Genomic DNA, 24,327 nt, shown 5'->3' on the forward strand with positions numbered 1-24,327 from the left:
TTTTGAAAGATGCAAGTGATGATTCAGTGGCCACATCAGGGGAGCATGTTTTTTGCATCAACAGATCTCTGACGAATATGAATAATAAAACACCCACTTGGTTCTGCATCAAGGGCTGCTTTCCACTGTTGTCCCATGCACTTGCCACATGACGGTCAGGGTTGGAAAAGCAGAAGAGAGCTGGCCAGGCTCTCCTCAGACTCCTCTGAAATCCAGCACCTGTTTTTCCTGGCTACTTGGAGGCTGGGATGGACTTGCACTTCAACTGTGCTACACACCATGCCCCAGAGAATGGCCACTGCTAAGCAGCCCAAGTATTTATTTATCAATAAACCTTGGCAGGCATGATGGGGAATAAAAAACTTTGACTCCTCTTGAGAATGGTGGAAAAGAATCTTTATCATTCGAAACCTTGCATGGCCCTATTTATGTGGAGGAATGTTAGGAGTGTCATTCAGCATATATGCAATGCTGTTCATACACAGGCTTCCGGTGCCTTCTCAGGTGGCTAACTTCCTGGCTGTGTAGTACAGGAATCTCACAAGGATCACGGTGACTCCTATTTGCTCTCACTCTCTCCCATTACACCCAGCAAAGACCCAAGGCAAAAGAAAATCTTGAAGCTTTTATCCTGGATATAAAAAAACAACAAAACTGTTTAATATTTATTTATGTCCTCTTAAATCTAGAGCTCAGAATGCCATGACAAAAGTCTTTTATTTTTAAAATATGCGTTTGTAGTAGGACTTGAACTGTGGACACATGATGGGCCATCTGGGAAATCCTTGGGTACCACCAGGTTTTCACACTTCATACCTCTAAGAACTCCCCAGTTTTTTTTTTTTAAGGTATCATTGATATACACTTTTACGAAGGTTTCACATGAAAAACAATGTGGTTACTACATTCACCCATATTATCGAGTCCCCCCCCCATACCCTATTGCAGTCACTGTCCATCAGTGTAGCAAGATGCCACAGAGTCACTACTTGTCTTCTCTGTGCTACACTGTTCTCCCCGTGACCCCACACACACCATGTGTATTAATCATAATACCCCTCAATCCCCTTCTCCCTCCCTCCCCATCCACCCTCCCCTCCCCCTCCCCCTTGGAGTCTCTGAGTCTGCTGCTGTTTTAGAACTCCATAGTTTTAAAGCAAATCTATGTGTAGATAATATTTCCTTACAATTATTAAATTATTTACAGTTTATAAAATATTTCCAGACACTTTGATTTGATTCTTATAACAATTCTAGGAAGTGATTTATTATTATGAATATTATGAACATTTCCACTTTACAGATGTGAAAACTGAGGGAACTGCTCTAAAATTGTATGAGCCAGGACTCAAACCAGGCTCCATACTACAAATTTCCACTAAATAGTTTGTAAGTATAAGCAAATCCACTTAACTACAGATTTGAAAGTAGAACACATAAAGGCAAACAATTAGGATGAAACCAACTTCGTTTGGCAAAGGAGATACGTTACAATATCTACAAATGGTGAGCTTGATTATGATTTTTCTAAACATGAACACCCATCAGACATCATTTTTATAATGTAAAGCACATGGTTTTATTTTGCTCTACTATTTCACATTTGGCAGAAAATAGAGCATTGCCTGCAGTACCAGACTTAAAAGAACATTCAAGCTACCACAGTCGAAAATACCTTGCTCATAAAGTTCTTATAGGACAACGTAAAACCTAAGCTTAGAAACATCTTCACTTAAGTAAAAAGGCAAATAAATCACTTACACACACTCCCTACATTTCCCTATCCATGATGTGGCTAATGTGGTTAAATTAAGCTAGGTTTTTTCCTCCTACTCAACTGAGAAATGTCACCCACGAGTGTAAATTAATCAAACTACATCTTTCTGCAGGAAGTAAAGCTTTGTGGTATTTGCAGATTCAGCTACTAGGTGTACCTACAGTGGCCCTGTAGCAACAACTGCACGGTGAGGCAAAGCAACTGGAATTCAGTTTGAAAAACAAAATTCACAACGGCTTAGGAATTTGGTAACCTCTTCTATTTACATCTGAATTTCCATTTTCATTAACGGGCATCTTCTCTGTAATAGCCACATAAACTAGGTCAGTGTGAAAACTTTCCTTTTGCTTCGGAGAGGAGTTGAAATGTTTTACGTGGTGCATAGCACATTCCTGACTCCCTGATCCGTGCCAAGCCAATTTTCTTTTTCAACCTGTTGGTCAGTGAGACAACTATATTATCAATCCAGGACGGCACGTTGTCTCCCGATTTGTGAAGTGGGAAACAAAATCATATCCTCTATGGTTTCAGAGTAACACCTCTCAGCTTGCTCCATGAAACACTGAGCCAATCCTGCCCCCCAAGTTGTCCTCGGCTCCTGCCCAGGACTGCTCCTCGGGGCTCGCAGGAGTGATGGGCCCTGCTGACCACAGAAGGACAGCAGGGGAGTCCCATCCCTCTCTATTCTATAACCACTGCCCACTTGGCAGGAGGAACCAGGTTCCCCAAAGCCCCTGTGGCTAAGAATTTAGGACGAGAGAGAGAAAATCATGCAAGTCCAAAAGCAGGGGTGAAAACTACAAAAATCTGATCAGCATTTTTAAATAGATGCTTATAAATACAGTACCTATAAAGAAAATTTCTTGCATTTCGTACATCTTGAATTAGCAATAATCGGTACTAAACTCTGACCTTCCATTTTACCATCCCTTGCTAGAACTCGTTCAGGGTCTTCCTTTCCAGTGGGTCTCATGAGTGGCTTTGAACTGATTGTGCTCAGATGTAGATTTTATATGTTGAGAAGAGACATCTGTCTCCCTGCGTCTGGTTATCTAACCGAATGTTCAATTGACCTTCCGGTTCCCAAGTGGAGCCAAAGATCTAAGGTAACTGGGTGACTTGAGGTGAACACCTTTGACAAGACCTATTTTGTACTCTTGGTGTTTCTCAAGTCCAATTCCCTGACACCCAAAGGGGCCAGCCTCCTTTGACCTCCAGTCCAAAGCCCCTACTGGCAGACACAGACGGGCAGTTCTGGGAACTTCCAGCTCCTTCCAAGGAGCCATCCTTGTCCACTGTTTTTATTGCAGTTTACTAGTCTCATAGAAAAAATTCAGAATGTTTCTTTTCCTCTGCTCTGAGACTGCTTATTAGAAAACCTATGAATCTCTTAAAAGTGTTATAGAATTCACCAGTAAAACCATCCTGACATCTAAATTCACTTAACTATAGAACCACGGCATAGAAATATACCTTAGTACAGAACCAAAGATCCTAAATAACAGTTCCAGGAATTCCTAGTCATTTCTATATTCAGAAGCATCTGTTATTTTCTCCTCTCCTTATACCTCCCAGTAATAACAAACAGGTCCTGTTTCATGGACAGATTTTGTTTTTAATACATACATTGTTTTCCTAATGATTTCCTAACCTTTTCTCGAAACAGAAAATCAACATTCAAAAACACCTGACATCTGCTTATTTCACTACAGCAGAATACAATGTGAAAATATGAAGATAAGAAAGGTAATTTAATTATTGGGTATACACAATATCTATTTCTTATACTTGGAACTCTTGATTCCCTAGTTTTTTAGAACCCAGTTGGTTAGGCACTCATCTTTAACTTTGGCTTTTACCTTAATATCAGAAAATAGGATTGTTTAACTACTTTTTATGTTCCCACTAATACCAGATGATTAAGGAAAGACAGGGAAATGCAAAGAGAGAGGTACCAGGAATAGGACATTATTAATTATTAATAATGGGACATTATTCTCTCAAATCCTCTTGGGGAATGGAGGAGTACTTAGCCAGTAGATGCTAAGAATAGATAACACATTCCCAATTACTAGAAGCCCCAAGTCTTTGTGTTACTCATGATTTAGACATGTCTGGATTAAAGAGTTATCTTATAGTTTCCTCTGCTTTCACATAAACGTCCTCTAAAGCCATGACAAGAATCCTGGGGTAAATAGACCAGGTTTTATCCAGCGATGGCACTGTTTATTTTCTGCAAGTCTTTCAAATGTGACTAAAACACATGGAGTTGGTACTTCCTAACAGACCTGAATATCACTTTATTGGCTGCAAAACACAATTACAGTTGATCCTTCAACAACTCGTGGGTTGACTGAACTGCATGGGTTCACTTATATGCGGATTTTTTCAATAAATATTTGGGAAAATGTTTTGGGGATTTAAGACAATTTGAAAAAACATTTCTTTTCTCTAGCTTATTTTATTGTAAGAATACAGTATATAATACATATAACACACCAAGTATATGTTATCTGACTGTATATGTTATAGGTAAGGATTCTGGTCAATGGTAGGCTGTGAGGTAGTTAAGTATCTTGGGGAGTCAAAAGTTATACACAGACTATCAACTGTTGGGGGGTGGTAACACTCCTAACCCCCAAGATGTTCAAGGATCAACTGTACTTCTTAGAACCATTTGATTCCTGGAGTCATTCTTTTTTCCTACTGAGATTCTAAGCAAAAGCCTGGCTCCTACTTCTGAATCCCTCTTTCTGCTAAGCAGAATTAAAACACTTCTCTCCCCTCTTCACATTTAACACTGCTTTCTTGGCCTTTAGGAAGAGGAGGTGCGTCACTGAACATCTGGCCACTATCGGGGATCTCTTAGCAGCAAAGCTTCAGGGTGCGTCCTGCGGCAATACCTCCAGCCTCTGCCCCTTCCGCACCCATGGGCCATCCAGCAACCGTGATGACCCAGTGGTCTACGCCACTCTACTAATGAAGAAGCAGAACTAGGGACACTTGGACATCTGGCGGGGAGAGTTGCTTTGTTTTTAATGGAATGAACCAGAATGCTGCAATCCCTTCATATTCAGATAGTGATTCTTATTTTAATTCTGTGGGTTGTGAAATGCTACCCATTAAATAATAAGGACAAAGTATGAAAAAAATGATTAATATTTTAAAAAGAAAATGTTATAGAAAAGATCCCACCCAAACTAGGAACAAAAATTATAAAATGCCAAGAATAAACTTAATACGAAATGTGAAAGAACTGTGTGAGAAAAAGCATAAAGGTTTACTGAAGACCCTAGAAGAACTGCTGATAGAAACAGACACCATGTTTGTGGATAAAAAAACTCCATTAAAAAATATTCCAACTTCTCAAGTTGCTCTACAGGGGGTCCATGCAACTCCAACCTAAGTTCTAAAGAGATTTTGTTTTGGGAACTCTGATGCATTGCAATGAAATCATATCTGGAAGAATAAATGAAGAACTCACTCATTTGCCAAGAGCTCATTTAAGAAAGAGCGTCATGAGGGAGGTTTTGCCCAAACACCTAGAGTAATTGAACAGTTTGGTATTGGCAACTGGTTCGAGAATAGAGAAAAGGATCAATGGAATAGACGAGGCCAGAAGCAAATTACAGATGTGAATTCAATACAGGGCAAAGGTGACACTTCAGAACAGAAGACGGAGAATGCATTACTTAATAAATTATTTTTAGAATTATTCAATATTCATTTGGAAAAAGTTATGTGGTGGAGACTCTAACAAGAGAAAAGCAAATTTTAGATGATGGGGCTAAACTTTAAAAATGCATAAAAATTTTAGAAAAAATATAAATATGTATTTTGTAGTAAGAAAGACAATTTAAGAAAGAACAAAAAAGAAGGCTCAATGCTTATTATATAAAACCCACATCATTTTCAGCTCCATAGAGCTGCAGTGCAGTGTTTCTCAGCTGTCAGCTATCACCTGGAGCCCTTGCTCTTGTCGGAGAGAGGTTCCTGATTGCCCCCCATCAAGTGCCCTCCCAGGTGGATGACACTCACCATGTTTTGGAGGCCTCGGGTCTAGGGTACAACACCAAAATGGGGAGGAGGCAGGAGGATTTGGGTTGCAAGGAGGCATCAGCCAGGCCGCCACAGCCTTGCCATCACGCAAGGCCCCCCCAGGTGCTGTTCACACAAAGGTTCCTCTTTTGAAGTCCCCCGGGAACTAGTCTCCTTTTACACAAGTCAGATCTGTTAACCAAATACATCCCTTCCCCCACACCCCTGCCAAAAAAAGACCCAAACCTCATAAGTTTGCAGCATGACAGAAATACATTCTGATCAGTTAGCATTTGATATTGCACCATTTTATGGCATAGTCAACAATTCTTAAACATCTGTTACTAACCATGGCTCTCAACTGTGACTGCTTTTAGAAATTACCCAGGAAGCTTTGAAAAGTAATACAGTGTGTTTGCGTCCCATCAGCAGGAACTCTGATTTCAACTGGTCTAGGATGACGTGTAAGGACTGACATTTTTTAAAAGCTCCACATGTGCTTCTAAACTAGGTTAATATCCCTGGCTAATGTCCAGAGACAACTCCTATTCTCTTAATGAGACACAGAGTCGTAATTGTTCTAATACAAGTTGGACCACGATGTATAAGGTAAGAACATTTCGAACAAGTGACATGGGCATATGTTAGAGGAAGGAGTCTGAGAAGGTTGTTTGAGGGGATGGGATTTGGTTAAGCCCAGATCTAGAAAGTTACCTAAGACTTCAGCATGAAGGGATGACACCCAGGCAGAGGTGGGGGAAAAAAACACATCATTAGAAACCTTATTTTGGTTAGTAATTAACTATTTGGTAGTAATTATACCTCCTTTATAATTTCTACTTGCAATTATAGTTTTCTAACAGGAGTTTTTATCATGTGTGGAATGGATATAATCGTGTGTGTAGCGTGCTGCTAGACAAGGCTATGCTTCCTCCAGCCACAGAGTAAGGCAGAAAAGGGAGTCTTCCCCACTCCCAGTGACGCACTTCCAACAACTGAAAGGGTGACCTGAACTCACTCTATTCAGAAAATTCAAATGCAATAAGCCTTCTTTAAATTACCCAGCCAATTAGGGAGGAGGGTGATGAGAAATTTTGCCAAGAATTTTTCAAAAAAGCAAGCTACTCTGCCCAAATTCAACAACTACATTACTAATTGGTCTCATTCTGCAATTTCTCTGCTGTCCATCATTCCCCAAACTAGCAGATGTGAAAGTTTGAGGCTGAGCAGGTCAAGCAGTGATGGGTCTTTAAACATTTCTAACCTTACTCAATTGATTCCAATGTTGATGTATTTCCAGAATAGACAACAGGTAACTCTGTTGAGAAGACTGGAGGTAAATGGTAGGGTTTCCCTAAAGTTCAGTGAGCAGGATTTGAACAAGTTCTTTAGAAAAATGCTAATGTAGTAAAGTATTGGGGATAGTTGCCTCCAGTTTGTGGATGAGGCTGGAGAGTCAGAAAGGAGGGGCATTCATTGCAGAGCTTTAGCTGTGACAGGGCTGTGTATCTGACATGTCTCAATGACTGGATTCAAAGATTTTATCATGTTATTACTACTCAATGCAGCACCACGAGAGAAGAGAATGCAAATGACTCTTCCTTGTTGTAAAACATGATCCCGAAGTACAGAGTTAAATAATCTGTTCTACTCAGTTCTGGAAAACAATAAGAGGGAAAAAAAAAAACCTCCTTCCTGATTACCAGGCAGGCTCTGGAGGTGGCCAGGCCCACTGCTGCCATCTGAGGTGGCTCCTGACCCACCTTCACGCCCTCACTGGAGGATACAGTCATAGCAGCATTAACTTTTACTCACTATGATCTACTTTTGAGCCTGCCCCGGGGACCATATGCATTCCCGAGTGTTGGTGTGTGTGTGTGTGTGTGTGTGTGTACATGCCCGATCCACAAGCACAATGCCCAACACAAGTGCTGTGAAAGAGCAGCCAATGGCCTGGGAATGAGGGGAGCTTAGAGGAATGTGGAAAGGCCAAAGGGAAAGATGGCAAATCCTGAAGAGTATTTAGAAATGTAAATCGTTTCTGACCTCATGAGGTTTACAGTCTATCTAGAGTATGACTCATAAACAGATAGTAATGTAAGACTACATAATAATTAAGAACCAAATAAATAACTCCATGGTAAGGAAGAAGGAATGAACTCAGTGGGCGAAATCAAAGATTTCCAGGAAATGAGCCTTTATTTGGGCCTCAAAGGATTTTGATAAAATGGTAAGAAAAGGAAGGAAAGTCCAATCATGGAAAATGGCCTGACCAATAAACACTGACATGAGAATCAGCTAATTCATTCATGCAATGAAAGTTCATTGAGAACTTATTGTACAAGTGCAGACACTATGCTAGGAGCTAACAGTGGGGACAAGGCATTCAGGCCATCTTCACAGAGTTTCCATATTCCCGAAGCACTACTGGAAAATCAGGCTTAGACAGACACAGCCTGGAAAATATTTCAGACAGACCGCATCTGGGGCTTCATCCCATTCTAAGTAAGAGCTAAAAGTTTTTGAGTAAGAGTATTATCAGAAGATGGTTTGGCAATGCTGTTTCAGGGAATCACAGGGTAAGACAGTGAAGATGACTTAAGAGACTCCTGTGATGGTGTCCGTGTACGATGACGCAGGTCCGAGCAGGGTGGCTGCCGCAGGAAGGAAGGGAGAGTGCTGTAAGGACATACTCACAGGGTTTGGGGACCAATGGTGGGGACCAGGGTGGAGGTCTGGAAGGTAGGACAATGACAAATGACCCTGATGTCTCCAGCCTAAATGTCTGGAAGAACTCGTAAAACCCACTTTCTCCAGTCCTAGGACTGGGATGTCTGGAGTTAGCGCTCTTTTCATGGCCTTCTCTACGTTCATGCTATTGTTATTCTCCAGTCTGGATCCTTTCCTTCCCCAGCCTGACAAAATCTGCTCTTGGGCAGCTTTAGGAGAAAGACTCCATAGACTAGATCATAGTGAGGTGTTATTAACTGCAGCATTTTATCAAGAACGATGCAGCAGCTCAGAAGGATCAGTAATGGTAGAAAGAAAGCTGGGCATGAGCAGCAGCCACAGAGGAAACATTCTGGATGAACAGCTTTCCAAGCCTGCTGTAGACAACCACCTATTAGGTGCATCTACTTAAGGCCAGCTGACCCCAGAATTGCCTAGAAGAAAACTTTCCCTCAGTCTGACTCTTGAGCACTGCCCTGTCATTTTTGCTTCAACAAAATAGACACAACTGAGTGGTTGCATTCCTGAAAGCCTGGGATGTTCCCTTGCATCCCTGTCCTTAGAAGACGGTACCCTGGAGGGCAACCATAAGCTTCCTCTGGAGACATGGCTGGAATCCTGCTACCTTGCTTTGACCAAAGTGCTTCTAAATACTAGTGCTTTGCAATCTTACCTGGGGATCTTGCTAAAACGCAGACTCAGAATCAGCAGGTTTGGGCCTGAAGCTCTGCAGTTCTAACAACATCCCAGGTGATGCCCTACTGCTAGCCCATGAACCCCCAACTTGAATATGTCTGAGCGTAGGAGTAGACAGCTCCTCTGCAAAGCAGACCTTAGATTCCAATGACCCTGAATTTAAATCCCTCCTGTCACTTTTCAGACAGATGGCCTTGAGCAAGTTACCTGACTCATGTATTGTTTCCTTGACTCCAAGCCAAGAAAAATAATACCTGCCTCAAAGGAGTTACAAATACTGGACAATTTGAGCAGGTCCCCAGTAACTGTTAATTCCTATAGCAGATTCTCTTCCCTTCAAAGGTGTGGAAAACTGTTAAATTCACAGAAGCATGTCTTCTTCCCCCGCAAAGGCTGAAGTCTCCAGAGAAAATTATTGAGAATGCAAAGTACAGAACACCCTCAGAAACTGGAGAAGCTATTGAAAACTCTTCCTCATCGTGTAACCCTGCATAATTGCAAACACATCCCAAGATAGCATTATCCTGTATTTGTCTGAGTGATTTATAACATTAAGATCTACTATATGATTTCTCAGCTCTGAAATTCCCAAACTCCAATTTGCAGAGAAAGCCAGCATTTATTTTCCCAGGAGGCCTGTATGCCTAGATTTAGCTAACACCAGTATATTTAAAGCTTCTTCAACCTTCATGTTTCCCTTTCCAAAAAGTCAGTTTCCACCCTGCACTGAGAACTACTGTCCTAGTGCACTACGAAGCCACATGATCTAAAACGGGTCATTTACACTGAACTTATAAAAATGCATTAACTACATGAACTGTTATGGTCTTATACTTGGAAGTCTTTGTCATGGATGAAGAAACAAACCTTCTTTACATTCCTACATTTGGAAAAGCAAATCACAACTCTGCCAGTGCAGTTTTTGTCAGGCTAAGTATCAACATTCCCTTGGATGTTATCTTTTAACCCCCAAAACTAAAGTATATGAGCCAAACAAACATAACTACATAAATATCAAGCTCCCAAATAATGCACAGTTCATTGTATAGGCATAGTATATATAATTTTTTTTTAAATCTCTTCCTTTCCCTCACTTTCTCCATCCCACACCCAGAAAAACTTCTATTTCAAGAAAGCCACACCTATCACCAGCCTTTCAAAAAAACATTAAGAGCTATTCAAAACCAAAAGAAATGCCAAGACACTCAAAGAAGTTCTCTCTCAATGCAAACGAAACCACCAGAATTTGTGAGGAGCAGAATAAACAAAACAATTAAGCCATTACCATGTCTCCTAGGAGACAGTCTGGCCTTCCGAAGAGAGCAAAACCAGTTCCCACTTGGGCAGGTGAGTGGCTGGTCGGCTGAAGGAGAAGCAGGCAGTAAATTCTCTTCTTTAAACCAGAACAGATGCAAACTTTGTCAGGAAATTTTATATTCTCAAGGTTCACGTAACTGAACAAGGAAAAGCTTCTTATTCTACCTGTTAATCTGGTGATCTGTTGTATCACCAAGAACAGTCTAACTACTCCACAACACCTGGTCTGGAATGGTTCCGTTTGGAGTTGGGACCTTCTCATTGGCAAGGGCCCTGGGGAATTTTATTTCCCTTTCTGCCTGGAAAGAGCTGCACCCTGCCTTGTGGGGACAAGTTGGGACTGGTTGTGCGGCCTCCAGCAATCATTTAGCCTCTTCAAATCTCTACTGAAGGAGAGCTGGAATGAAAGGAGAGAGATTTCTGTCAGCTTTAGAAGCCATCCCAGTCCCTCGGCAGGAGCTGAGCTGGCCTTGAGCTAATATCCCGCTCTATTAAAAGAAAACTCAAAAGGAAGCCCTATTGGTTTTATCTGAGGGGGCTACTTTTATCTTGGGAAAAGATTTCCGGTTTACAATTAGTTAACTGTCTACTTTAATTCACTGGCTCTCATCAATTGCTCACTCGGAGGAGACTGCGCAGCTACGACCGAATCACATGGGAAGATTTCCCACCCTCCACGCACTTCGCTCTGTTGGGGCAGTGTGTGTGGTTCAATCCAGCCAGGTCGCTGAGTCTACCACGTGCCGGAGGTTGCGCTCCGTGGTAGAAATACAAAAATGAGCATGATGCAGTGTCCCCTCTAGAGGTGTTACAGCCTAGTAGGACAGAACAATAAACAAGAGTTTAATGAATTTGTATCACTCGAAAACCTCCCACTGGTAGGAGGGCCCCAACCTAGTTGCCTGTCTCAGCTCTGGCATTCCTGGACTACAAGCCACTCAAAATGTTCCAAACTGGGAATCACACGTCTTCCCAGACCCCATGAGCTTCCTGGACTTCTCCCTAAGGCCTCACCTTGGCGGCCATGTCTTCACAGTATGGACAGCTTCCAAGAGTTCACCCCACCCACCTAGAACTGAGCATGGAAAACACACTCCAAAAAGCTCAGGAAGTGCACATGTGCCCATCGCTAGCTGATGAGCTGCAGGATGAAGATTCCGCAAAGACAGCTTGAAAGTACCGTGTCTGGATTACCCATCAAGTGTTGAACATCCGAATTCCGGTTACTTTTTATATATATTCAACCTGTCTTCCAGAACCACGTGCAACAGAAAAGTAAATGGTCTTGCTTCACAATTCCATATCAATCCCTTCTTCCACCTCTGCCCATTCCTTAAACATCCTCCCTTGTGAAAATCACCAGCAACATACACAATGTATTGTTTTCTGTGAAGATCTTTCACAGATTCTGAAACAGCTGGGGGCGGGGCGGGGGGGCGGGGATTGCCCTGGTTTCAATATTATCACTGGTTGATGAGTGAAGTAAGGCACGATGGTGGGCAGACTGGTTCTCCTGCCTTAAGTGAGAGCGGCTCAGCTTTCAGGTGCCCTTTAAAATACCTTTATCGTTCTTCACCTCTCTGTCCTCACCATTCCATCTCTCCAAAGAGCAAGCTGAATGAAGTGAGGAAGGACACCACATTAGATTAACTCCATCATTCCCATTAAAATCCAAGGCCGTGATGACATGTGAACCACAGGGCGCTTTCCCCGATTCCCTCCTCCCATTTCCTTCCATTAGCAGCAGTTTATTGGAGTGGGTTTTAAGAGCGCTTCACTGTGCTAGCAGTTCTGCATGCTCAGTCCCTCAAGTTAAAGTCCTAGAGGACAGTTTTTAAAAATGTATATTCACACACAACAGAAGAAAATGCAAGCATTTTTTCCTCTATACAATTGAAAATAGTACCTAGTATGACAAGTCACTAAAAAGGGCTGGGATACAATGAAGAACAACAAAGGGCTCCACCTGAAAAGTAACTGATCAGAAGGGAAGACAAAATGTGCATCGATGATCATACTGATCACAGATAATGAGTCAGGGGATTCTGAAGATGACTTCCAACTATGAGACCCAAGAAGGTGGAACTGCCTAAATCGAGAATTAGATAGCTAGGATGGGGAAGGGGCACAGCAAGTAGTTGAACTTGGCTAGGTCATCCACATGAGAGACTGTGGGTAAAACTGTAATATTTCCAGAATATCTCACCTGGCTTTAGTACATCTGCATATCAACAGGCGTTCCTCATGGGTGGAGAACAATAGTTCCATATCAGTAGGTAATTACCTGGGTAACCAAGGGCTTATCTGAACCTGAGGGATTAGGGGGAGGTCGATTTACTTGACTAGAGCAGGAAAGAGATGACCCGGATTGCAGTTTATAAGCAATAAATGGGTTTTAAACTTTATTTCTCCCTTTGACTGATTTCGGTTTTAGAGGTATTTTGTCCCTGGATTTCCTCTCCCTGGACTTATACCAGCTGACACTTAAACACAAAAATTAAAAAACTGAAGACTGCTTCCGAGCCCCAGACAAATATGATGGTGCCTATTGTGCCTGTAGAGCTGACACCACCTGACACATTGGTGCTCCACACCAGGTGGCTAAGCAGGGTCCATACAAGAGTGGAAAGAGATGCAGGAGGAGAATGCTCCCCTACTCTGGGCAGCCTTAATTATGTGTCCTCACTGCAGAGCCGGCACACACTGTTCCCTGACTTCTCCAACCCTCTGCCCTCATCCCTCCTGTACCTTCCAGGCCAGACACTGTGGGGAAAGAAAAAACACTAGCTAGATGGAGAATGTGGTTGGGGCTTGGGGGCAAGGGAGAGAAAGAGCTAGAAGGAAGGGGCTCTCCCAGTTATAATTTTTTCCTACATCCCAAGCCCTAGTCCTAGATGACAGAAACAGAGTACAGAAATGTGCTCCAGAATCCAGTCACCGGAGTCCAGCAATTTACTTATTATGTACTCTTAATTAGTAAATATCAATTTTATGATTAATAACAATAAATCCTCACCTGGGAAACAATGACCTTTCAATTACTTACATGAAGTCAAAACCTTATGCCTTTTATTTATATTCGAAGTCTGTATTGGACATATTTCTCTCTGTGACCACAGGACAATTTAAAAATGTAATAAATACAAGCCCTTGTGTTTATGCTGTGACTGTTTCTATGCCTTATTATGATTCTGAAAAATTAAGTTAGTCTTCAACAAACAATACATACCATTACCTCATGGTAACTTACAAAAAATTGTTTTAACTTACCACTTTCAACCTCCCTCTCTCTAATGCTTTATTATGTTTGATTTTCAAACATTTCCAATAAAGGCAGGTTTAGGACCAAGATCTCTGGACTAAGAAGTGAAGAGAATTCTATTCTAAGGCCACCTCTTCTAATAACATGCCAGGTAACCTTGGTCAGGCTACTAAATTCTCTGGACCGTAGAGCATCGTTTAGGTAGGCCATGGCCACTTTGGGAGTCTATGAGTATTCTTCCCAGGAGAAAAAATGCACATAGGAACACAGACAAAACCTCAGCATACAATTTCACAGAAACCCCCACATAGTCTCCCAGATATTTCTTACCTGGACATTCTATGTTTAATGACATCTGATCATTGAAATAAGTAAATATTATTTGTGTAGCTATCACCATGACACAGGGACATATAAGAATAAGCAGACTGATAACCACAAACTGGGCTCCCCCAGTCATACCTAAAGGTAATATCTCACTAGGGCTAAGACTGTAATCAGATGACCTAAAAGGCATGAATAAATGCCTAGAAACATACAACCTACCAAGACTGAATCATGAAGAAACAGAAGATCTGAACAGACTTATTACTTGTAAGGAGATTGAATCTGTAATCAAAAACCTCCCAACAAACAAAAGTCCAGGATGACATGGCTTCACTGCTGAGTCCTACCAAACATTTAAAGAATTAATGCCAATCCTTCTCAAATTTTCCAAAATTTGAAGAGGAAGGAACACATCCAAATTCATTTTATAAGGCCTGCATTATCCTGATACCAAAACCAGACAAGGGCACTGCAAAAATATTACAGGCCCATGTCCCTGATAGAACAGAGATGCAAAAATCCTCAATAAAATGCTAGCAACCCAAATTCAATACATTAGAAGACTCATAACACCATGATCAAGTGGGATCTGTTCCAGGGACACAAGGATGGCTCAACATCCACAAATCAGTGCGATCCACCACTCTAACAAAATGGACAAAGCAAGACTGGCCGTGTGTTGTCAATTGTTGAAGTTGGGAGATGAGCTTTTCTCTGTACTTGTGTACCTTAAAACTTTCCACTAATAAGAGAAAGGGAAAAAGAGAGAGAGAAAAAAAGTGAAAGATCCATCAGCTAGTGGATTTCTTGAGACCTATGCACAAGCTAAATTAATTCTAATCAACTCACAACCTGTGGAGGAGCCCACACATAGCAGTCTGTGGATCACAGAAGAAGAAACTGGGGTGGGATTGTTTGGGGAGCCATCTTACAGTCCAAAAGACATGACTTTCAACCATGACAAAAGGAGTTTTGTGTGTGTGAGGAATGTCTTTCTCCACATGGACAGCTCAGCGCTGGCTGAAAAGGCAGGATTAGGCAGCAGGCAAGTCCTGTCCCCACCTGTTCCAGTGCTGTTCCACCCTTCTGTCCAACAGGCCATCCAGCCCATTCTGGTTTGGCATGATTCACTGCTCTCTGTTTGGACTTAACTGTAAAAGCTTTGTTATTTTCACAAAGTTCCTTCTTTTAACAGATAGAAATTGATTTTTCTTCCTGTTAGCCCCTGCTTTTACTTTTTCTCCCAGGAAAAACAGCAATTTAAAGTTCATACTGAGTCTCCGTAATGAGAGGCACTGCAGTTCCAATTCCGTTCACTTTGGGAAGCCAGCAATGGATATACTGGGAGCCACTGGGACTTGTATCTTACACAGAGTTCAGAGGGTCACCAGGGAAACCTGGAGTTGCTACTGAATCTATTCCTGCCTTATTGTATTTACCCAATTAAAGCAAACTGAAAGAAAAGATGGAGGTTGGGGAACTATATATGAGCCCTCAGGCAGTCCTCTCCCTCCCACACTGTGAGACTGGCCATGTGACATGCTTTGGCCAGTGGGACAACTGCAAACACGATACCAGCAGAAGTTAAAAAAATGCATGTACACTGGGGCTTGCTTTCTCTTCTGTTGTTCCTGGGAACCCTGTGACCACTGCTATGTAAACAAGCTGGGATTAGCCAGTTGTGACAGGAGATACATGGCCAAGTCACATCCACTGCCCAACTGAACCTGTGCCAACTATCAGACACTGACTGAGGCCATCCTCCATCATCCATCCCCAGCCAAGCAACCAGCTGACCCCAGGGATCTGATGAGCCAATCCAGCCCAGAACCACCCAGCCAATGCACAAAATCACGAGAAGAGTAAGTATTCATTACTTAAACCCCCACACTGGAGGTGGTGTGTTACACTAAAAGCTAGCAGGCACAACAGGGTAAGAAAAGGTGACTAAGAGATGCTAAAATGTGCTGAATGTGCCTCCTGAGCTGTAATCCCTACAGACACTTTACCTAACACTCAGTGGGACTTACTATTCATCTGACTGTATGTCAGCTGTCATTAAAATACCTGCCATAACTCCAAAACTGATCATACTCCCTAACATTCATCACAAGGCAAGGTTTGCTGCGACTCTTGGGATGATACTGTGCGGGTCCTGGCAGTTTATGAAAAACTCTTAAAATTAAATGAATTAAATGAAGAACTGTATATTTGTATGTTTTTCTTCTTCTTAATTGGAAAAAGATGTTAAAACTCTGGAGGCAAATGTAAATATCTATGTACACACTGCCCAGATTTATAATGATACTATTTTTATCAAATTTAGTTTAAAAATAAACATTATATAAAACAAATTAAACATTACTGATATTGTTAAAGTTAGTCCACTGACCCTAGTCCTCTCCCTTTTTCTCTTCCCCACTGCAGTAGTATTTTTCTAGTTTAGACTTATATTTTAAAAAGGATATATACATTAGCACACACACATCCCCCCAAACAATCAACTTTTGTATTTTTAAGTTTTTCCTTAAATTATTTTATATTACATGCATCTTCCTACAACTTGCTTCTCCACCAAGCACTACCTTCGTGAGATCTATCCATATTGATACTCTATTAGCAATAAGTCACATATATGTATGCACTTCTCTACTAATGGGCATTTAGATTGTTTCTGTTTCTTTGTTTTTGAATTTACAAACACTGGCAGGGAACAGGTCAATAGCTTCTAACATATTTTCAAAGGCCCTCAAGACACTTCCCTAGTGTTAGTAATCTTTGTTTGACAATCTGATGTGGGGGAAGAAACTTGCTATCATTTTGCAGACATATTTCTGCATTAGATCACTCCCAAGTCTTAGAGGAAGCCATCTTTATTTACACTCTAAAATAGCTTAATAGATGGTTCTATATTTAAATCCAAAATTTCCTGTAACAAAGGTCTACATCTACTTGGGACGCTAAAAACAAACCTTTTTTACTGTTGTTGTTGAAAATTTCTTAGAATCAGACAATGAAACTGTCCAAATCATTCTGTTACCAAGAAATACTATGCTAAACTGCTGTCAGCATCAAATGCTGGTCACGCCAATTAAATTGCCAAGAGACTAATGATACAGTATCCTATTTTTTGTTTTGTTTCATTTTCTGTCACGTATAATATAAGGGCTAATGGGCTAAATTTCTTGTGGTTATCTTGTTTCTTTTCTTTCCTTTTTTTTTTAGCCTACTTGAGATCAGAGAGCTTTCTAGCATGATTTTTACTTTTATACTTGCTTCCAGTGTGGTATCATCTAGTTCCCAATTTTGTGATATACAAAGAGAAATTAAAGCCCATATCCTTATTACTCAAAGTAGAAAACATTTTCAGGTATAAATTATCCCACCTGCGGCAATTATTAAAATTAACTAAAATAGAGGACTTAAAAAAAAATCAACCTTGCTCTCCCACAGGAGTGTGTGAAATGATGAAATGTTCTACAGATACTTACATTCAGAAATTTCAAATTTAGAAATAATTTATTCAGTTTTGAAAGAACATGAAGTCAGCAGACCTGGTTCATTACACGTAAGTTGCACGGCCCTGAACAATTCTCTTTCCTTTGCCTCCCTCAAGTTTTCTTACTAGTAAATTGGTAACAAAAACCGTCACTGGTGCAGCATGAAATGAAATCACCTGTATGAAAGCCCTTTGTCAGTTCTCATTTCTCCACTAGACTGTCAGCTCATCAGCAGAGGCAGTGCTTAACAGATCTTTGATTTCCCAGTGGTTGCCACCGTATTTGCTACATATTAAGCAAGGATGCTATCCTCTTCTGCAATGGCTGTATCTTCTCTACTTTGGGGTCCAAAGCTCTCCATCTCCAACCACTCACATTCTCTGCTAGCAACACTCATATCTGCCAAATTGGAGGTCTGAGTACCCACTGGTGTCACACATTTGAGTGCCAACACTGAACTAAACTACTGAATACCAATGGTAGCCACCTCTGGGCCAGGATTTGAGAGTGTGGAGTGTACCCTAAGCCACCTGTCCTGCCATAGACTCTTGACCTCAGAGGAAGCTCCATGTCTCAGGTGGGCCAGGAGGCTGAGCAGCCCAGTACTGACCAGAGAAATTCTAGTGGGTGCAGAAACCCTTCCCAGTGAACAGCTCTGGACTAGAGGTCTCTCTATATTTAAGAGTCAGGTTGGCCAATCAAGCCATATGGGATTATTAAACTGCCACTAAAATATAATAAATATTCTTACCTAGCAAAGAATTTATAAAATAAGTGGGAAAATACAGGGCAAAAATTGTATATTTGCCCCACAATTACAGCTACAAAAAAAAACACTGTATGTTTGGATAGCCTGGAAGAAAACCCAAAGACATGAAAATAATTACTGTTCAGGTAGGGGTATTATGGGTGAATTCCTCTAATTTTATTTACCATAATTTTAAAAAATTTATACAGAAATCAATCACAAATACGTAACAAGCTTCTATCTCCAAGCACGCTTTTCTGAAGGGTTCCTGAAAGAAAACCACCTGGTCATATTTAGACTCTAAGGAAATAGACTCTAATCCAACTACCATGGTTTGGTGGGAAAAGCCTTATTAGACTGGGACTAGAAAACCTGAATTTTGGTACCAGCTCAGCCAAAACCTAGCTCGGAGACTTTGGAAGTCATTTAATCCCTCTAGACCTTTCTGTGAAGTCAATGTAGCTTCCACAATGTATTTTATGTTTTATTTTCTACAGTGTAACATATTATTATAAAGTCCATGAATGAATTTTTTAGGAACAAATCAGAACTCAAAACGCCCAGGACCATAGCCACCTTCAGAGCAATTCTTTTACTTGTCCCTAGAAAGAGCCGCCTCCTTTATGGCCCCCAGAGCCTGTTCTATATGGTAATACATATCATCAGTAGGGCCAATGTTTCCTCCTGTGGGGCAGAATATAACTTCTGAAAATAGCTGAGAGGGACCTGGTGTGAAGTCTGGTAAGATGGATGGTCAGGCTGGACGTGACATTTTATGTCATGAAGTAAAAAAATAGATTTTCTTAAATACCCACTCAGAAGTGCTTTGAACAATGTTAATGACATTGTTTGCATGATGGCAACTCAGAAGGGAGGGCTGACTTCACATGGGGGTACAGTGCAGCTTCCATGGCTTGTCAAAGCCATTGTCACTATTTTAGGCATAGCTCTTAACAGTCCTACTTCTCTCAAGGGTGGCTGTCATAAAGATATGTAAAAAAATACTTCACTAGGATGCCCAAAAACCTTCCGTCTCCACCAAAATAAATTCTGAACCTGAAATTCAAAACATAATTTGTTTATCATTAACACAGAATGTGCTTATAAGGCCAAGATGTTTATTTTTAATACCTTTGGCATTTAACCTTGAACCTCTTATTTGCTCTGTAAATATGAAGTCCCAGCAAGGTAAAAAAATAAATAAATAAAAATATTAAAAACTTACAATGGAGAAACTCACTTTAATCCCATATTGATAAAAACACAAAGTTGCTGCATCTTTGTAAAAAAAAGAAAATAGGAGATGACACAAATTTGGAAAATCATGTCTACATAATGTTGATATATCCCATAATGAAGCTCATAATACTATGCATGTGTATAGAGGTTTCAAAATATTTCTGTTTTTTGAAGCTGATGAAAAAAGCTTTCACAAGTTCTTACCAGGTAATGAGACCCAGGCCTCTCCTCATCAGGAAATGCAGAATACTACCTGCTCTCTCATTTTATCTCACATGATCCTGCAACATTTACACTAAGTACAAGAAGCAAAAGGTCATATATTCCGAGTCGTATTTGCCAAAATGCTCATTCTCTAGATCCAAGGATAACCTGCAAAACCAGACCTCAAATTCATGAGATTCAATGGGGGAGAGAGCAATAAAAGGTCCCTCATGCAATATTATGGGGTGGAAGGCATTTTCATTGGAAAAGGACATTTTGAAGGGTTAAGCAAAAAAAGTTCAATTTACAGCTTCACCACAGTGGAGCTATCTACACTAGTGTTTAAATAGCTCAGAAGACAGCCACTGAATGAAGACTTTCCATATAATAGCTTAGAGATGCCATGGGCAGAAAATACCAGGTGATTCCTTCTCTTACTTGAAACCCAGTAAGAAGGCGTGGATCAGTAAAAATGTAACACCATTACTGGGTATGGCTGAAGTTTAGACATTCCTGCTGGTGAGGAAGGAAGCACTTGGTTGACAGGACACTGCTTTGAGATTTACAATACAGTGGCTGCAAACAGCCAACTTACACGTGTGTGTTTGGCCTCTCAGCAATAACTGGAATGCTTTTAAAACTGGCAAGTCTGGCAGAAAAATCTGGATTTCCAGCTTCTCTTGAAAGATGTTAAAAGGGTTGATGTAACTAACCATGGCCTAGGCTCAAGTAATGGTGATTTAGATGGGCATGTATGTTCTGTATTTACTCTCCAGAGGCCAGCTTCTCCCCATCAAAAATTGTACCCTGTCCTCCATAGACACTGAGTTTTCAACTACTGATATAGCTGAAATCCTTGGCAAAGCTGTGCAGGAGTCACTTTCAGCTTCTGAAATTGCATCTTCCAGGTCTCCATTCCTCTCTATCAGCTGCCTCACTGGGCTTCCCTACTTGCCCTGGACTGGCCCAACCACACTGGCCTCTAGATCATGCCCTGGACTCCAGATCTTTTCCTAACCCCTTTGCCTCCATTAAAATTTTTCTGTACATGCCAATCCATTCCTGTCGGTTTCGGTTTTATATTGTGTTGCTTTGCCCAAGAGATTACTAGCAATCTGATAACCTAATCAGTGAAAATGGCCTAGGTCGTCTTCCCAGAAAATATATTGGAAATGGATTCCAGACTTTCTAAATACATGCCATGCCTTCACCCAAAGAACTTACCTACCTGTAGTTAGCTAATCAGATTTCTAAGTTCCTAAGTCTATTCCTGTGTATTTGTATGCATAATAACTACAGTTTACTCCTAAGTAATATTCAAGTAAGGGAAAGTGAATATATTCTAAGGTGATGGCCAATTCAGATTTACTTAAATATTTCAGTATATCTAAATCACACAAGCTCTATGAATCTTAATTTTGGGGTCCAAAGTGTATAGCAGAACTATAGACATGGGTTCCAGCCCATTAAATAGTCCACACTGATCAGTAACACAGAAGGAGAACTTCCTTTACAGATGATGAGTCAGATTCCACAGAGAAAAACCTAGGTATGATTATTATTCAATTCAAAGGAGACTGTTGTACCCTTCTAACCAACATTCACTAAATTATAAAGACATGCAGAGATTTTTTTCTCCCAGTTCTTCAAGTTTCCTAAGGAAAAAAGATACAAATTACTATTGCCTGGTAGTGTTCCTGATTCTTCGGAAATGGAAAAAAACTGTCCCAAAGTGAGTTTTCAGGAGAAAGACATGAGGTGAACTATACTGCACACTGTGTACTTGAGGCAGAAAATGGCCATCTTCCTTATGAGTCACAATTGAATGAGTCTTGGTAGGGCCTTGGACACAGATGGAGAGCCTTCCTAGTATGCTGCCAGACTTCCTAAAAGACTGCACACACACACACACACACACACACACAGAGAGAGAGAGAGAGAAACAGGAGTACAGGTACTTTCCCTACAGCCCAGCCAAGGACCTGATGACAAACACACACACACACACACACACGCAGGCGCGCACACACACACACGCAGGCGCGCACACACACACACACACACACACACACAGAAACAGGAGTACAGGTACTTTCCCTACAGCCCAGCCAAGGACCTGATGACAAACACACACACACACACACGCAGGCGCACACACACACACACACAGAAACAGGAGTACAGGTACTTTCCCTACAGCCCAGCCAAGGACCTGATGACAAACACACACACACACACGCAGGCACACACACACACACACACACACACACACACACACAGAAACAGGAGTACAGGTGCTTTCCCTACAGCCCGGCCAAGGACCTGATGACTTATATTCCCCAAGCTAACGCTGGCCGGCCACACACACCTAAGGCAGCGCTCCCTCTTCCTGCCCTAACAGCTGAGGGATGCAGCTGGGCAGACCCGACAGATGCGACCCAACATGAGGGCTCCTTTGGCTTGGCTGGGTCTTATAAGCAGTAAACATTATAATGATGGTTTCTGACTAAGATGCTCATGCTCCGTTCTAAGGAAAACTTCACCTATCTAATGAACAGACTTAATTTTTCAAGCCACTGAAGAAATAATTCACTTAATTTTTTGACAAATTGCTCTAGACCCAGTGGACTCAGTGATGGCCTATCTTCTACTTCAGGACACCCAGCTGTCTCCACTTTTCCATCAGGGAATCACAGCCTCAGCAGCCTTATTGGGGACACTGATGGTCTTCTGGTGCCCGCAGGCGCTGGTCGGAACCCATCCACAGGTAAGTCACCGCCTGTGCTCTGATAGACACACCGTTTGACCATTTGACCAACCATCTACTTCAACAGTAATGGGGCCAAATAGCGCATTGAGTCTCCAAAATCTCCAGAAAAGACATTCTAAACTCCTTTGTAGTCTGTCCAGCATGAAAAAATGAGTTAACTAAGGGAAAGTTAAGGTACCTTAATTCAATAGGATTCTTTAAGCTCTTGCCATAAACACATTGATTTTTTTTTTTTTTTAGAAATATTGAACCATGGAATATAATTACAGCAATTCTAAAGTACTGGGACTATCACATTGCTTAAGTTCAAGTAACCAATTAGGCAGATCCAGTCAAGCACACTCAGTGTAATGTAAGTAAATGGTTCTCTATAAGGGTTCCAAAAATAATGTAGGGTAGACCGACTTCTTAAATCCTAACACGCAAAGAAGACATTTATTTACAGATAAAAGTGTCATCTTAGTAAGGGCAAAGGTAACATAATTTTGGGCAAGGGAAAAAGGAAAAAAAGCTTTGGTCAAGGACGCCCTTTTAAAGCTTGTTTTGTTTGTTTCCATCATTCTTTTGAATAAACACAGCACTGGGTCAACGGCTGCTTTTGAGTTGCGTGTAGGTTGGGAGGGGCCTTTGCTACATTTCCCGCAGGCTGGCCAGGCGAGTTAGAGCTTTAAATGAGTGCTGTACTATTATTATTTTGACTCAGCTCCATATTCACTGTCATCAAAACACAGCAAAACAAACCCGAAGACGATCGGGTCGTCCACCTAAGCAGGATTATTTGAAAAGAAGCAAGTGTGGAAGCTAGAAGCCTGGTAGTAGAACTTTTTTTTTCTTCTTTCTGATGGACTGCCACTCTCTTCAAAATAGAGTCCTCGCATTTGTGCTTCGGAAGGAAAAGTACACGACACCAAAGCCCAAGGGATGTGGCTGAGGTCACTGAGGGCGGGTGGCTGGGGCGGGGAGGTCGGTGTGGAGGAAAAGTCGGAACCAGGTCAGAGAAAGCGCCAGCTACTCCCATACATTCCCAAGTACCGGAGGAACAGGGACAAAACACTGGACTTCCTCCCGTGCGGTCCACTCACTGTTCTCTCGAAAACCTCCAGGCACCTCGCACTTGGGGAAGGGGTGGGGGCCGGGGGTGTTTACTCGGCTTCTCGGCGCAAGGACCCCACCGGCCAGCGAGGCCCCGGACGGCAGCCGGCCACCTCCGCTCCCCGAGCGGCCCACCGCCAGGTGCTCGCCCCACCTGGCGCCCCCGCCGGCCTTTGTGCGGCCCGCGCCGGCGCGCCGATGCCGGGCGGGACAGCCGCGGGCGCGGGCCGGGCGGGCGGCCGGCGCAGGGAACGAGGGGAGCCCGCGGCGCCGGTGCCGCGCGCGGGGAGGGACGGCGCGGAGGGGACGCCGCGGCCCGGAGGACCAGAGCGGCGCGCGGGGCTGCCCCACCTCCCCAGTGGGAAGATAAAGATCCCCGCGGCAGGCCGTGCCCAGAACCCAGACCTACCCACGCCCTGGCTTCCGACAGCTGGCAGCCATAGCAACGCGGCCACGAAAGTTTCGCGGCCCCGAGAGCGACTTGAAAGAAGTTTTCCCTGGTCCCTCGCTCCCTCTCCCCCAGCCCCGGATTACGGAAAAGCAGCAGGAAACAGAGCTCGCGACGTGCCGCCTCCCGCGTCCACCTTCTCCACCCTGGCCTGGGCAGCGCGCCCAAGGTGGGTGCCC

General features: G+C 42.3%; 1 protein-coding gene across 2 annotated transcripts in view; it reads right to left on the reverse strand.

Annotated features, from left to right (window-relative positions):
- MYO1E (myosin IE) overlaps positions 1-24,327 on the reverse strand; it is a 197,502-nt gene that overhangs the window by 172,698 nt on the left and 477 nt on the right. The window lies entirely within an intron of this gene.

This window comes from Manis pentadactyla, chromosome 11 (assembly GCF_030020395.1).
Source record: "Manis pentadactyla isolate mManPen7 chromosome 11, mManPen7.hap1, whole genome shotgun sequence".
In the NCBI taxonomy this organism is placed as follows: domain Eukaryota; kingdom Metazoa; phylum Chordata; class Mammalia; order Pholidota; family Manidae; genus Manis; species Manis pentadactyla.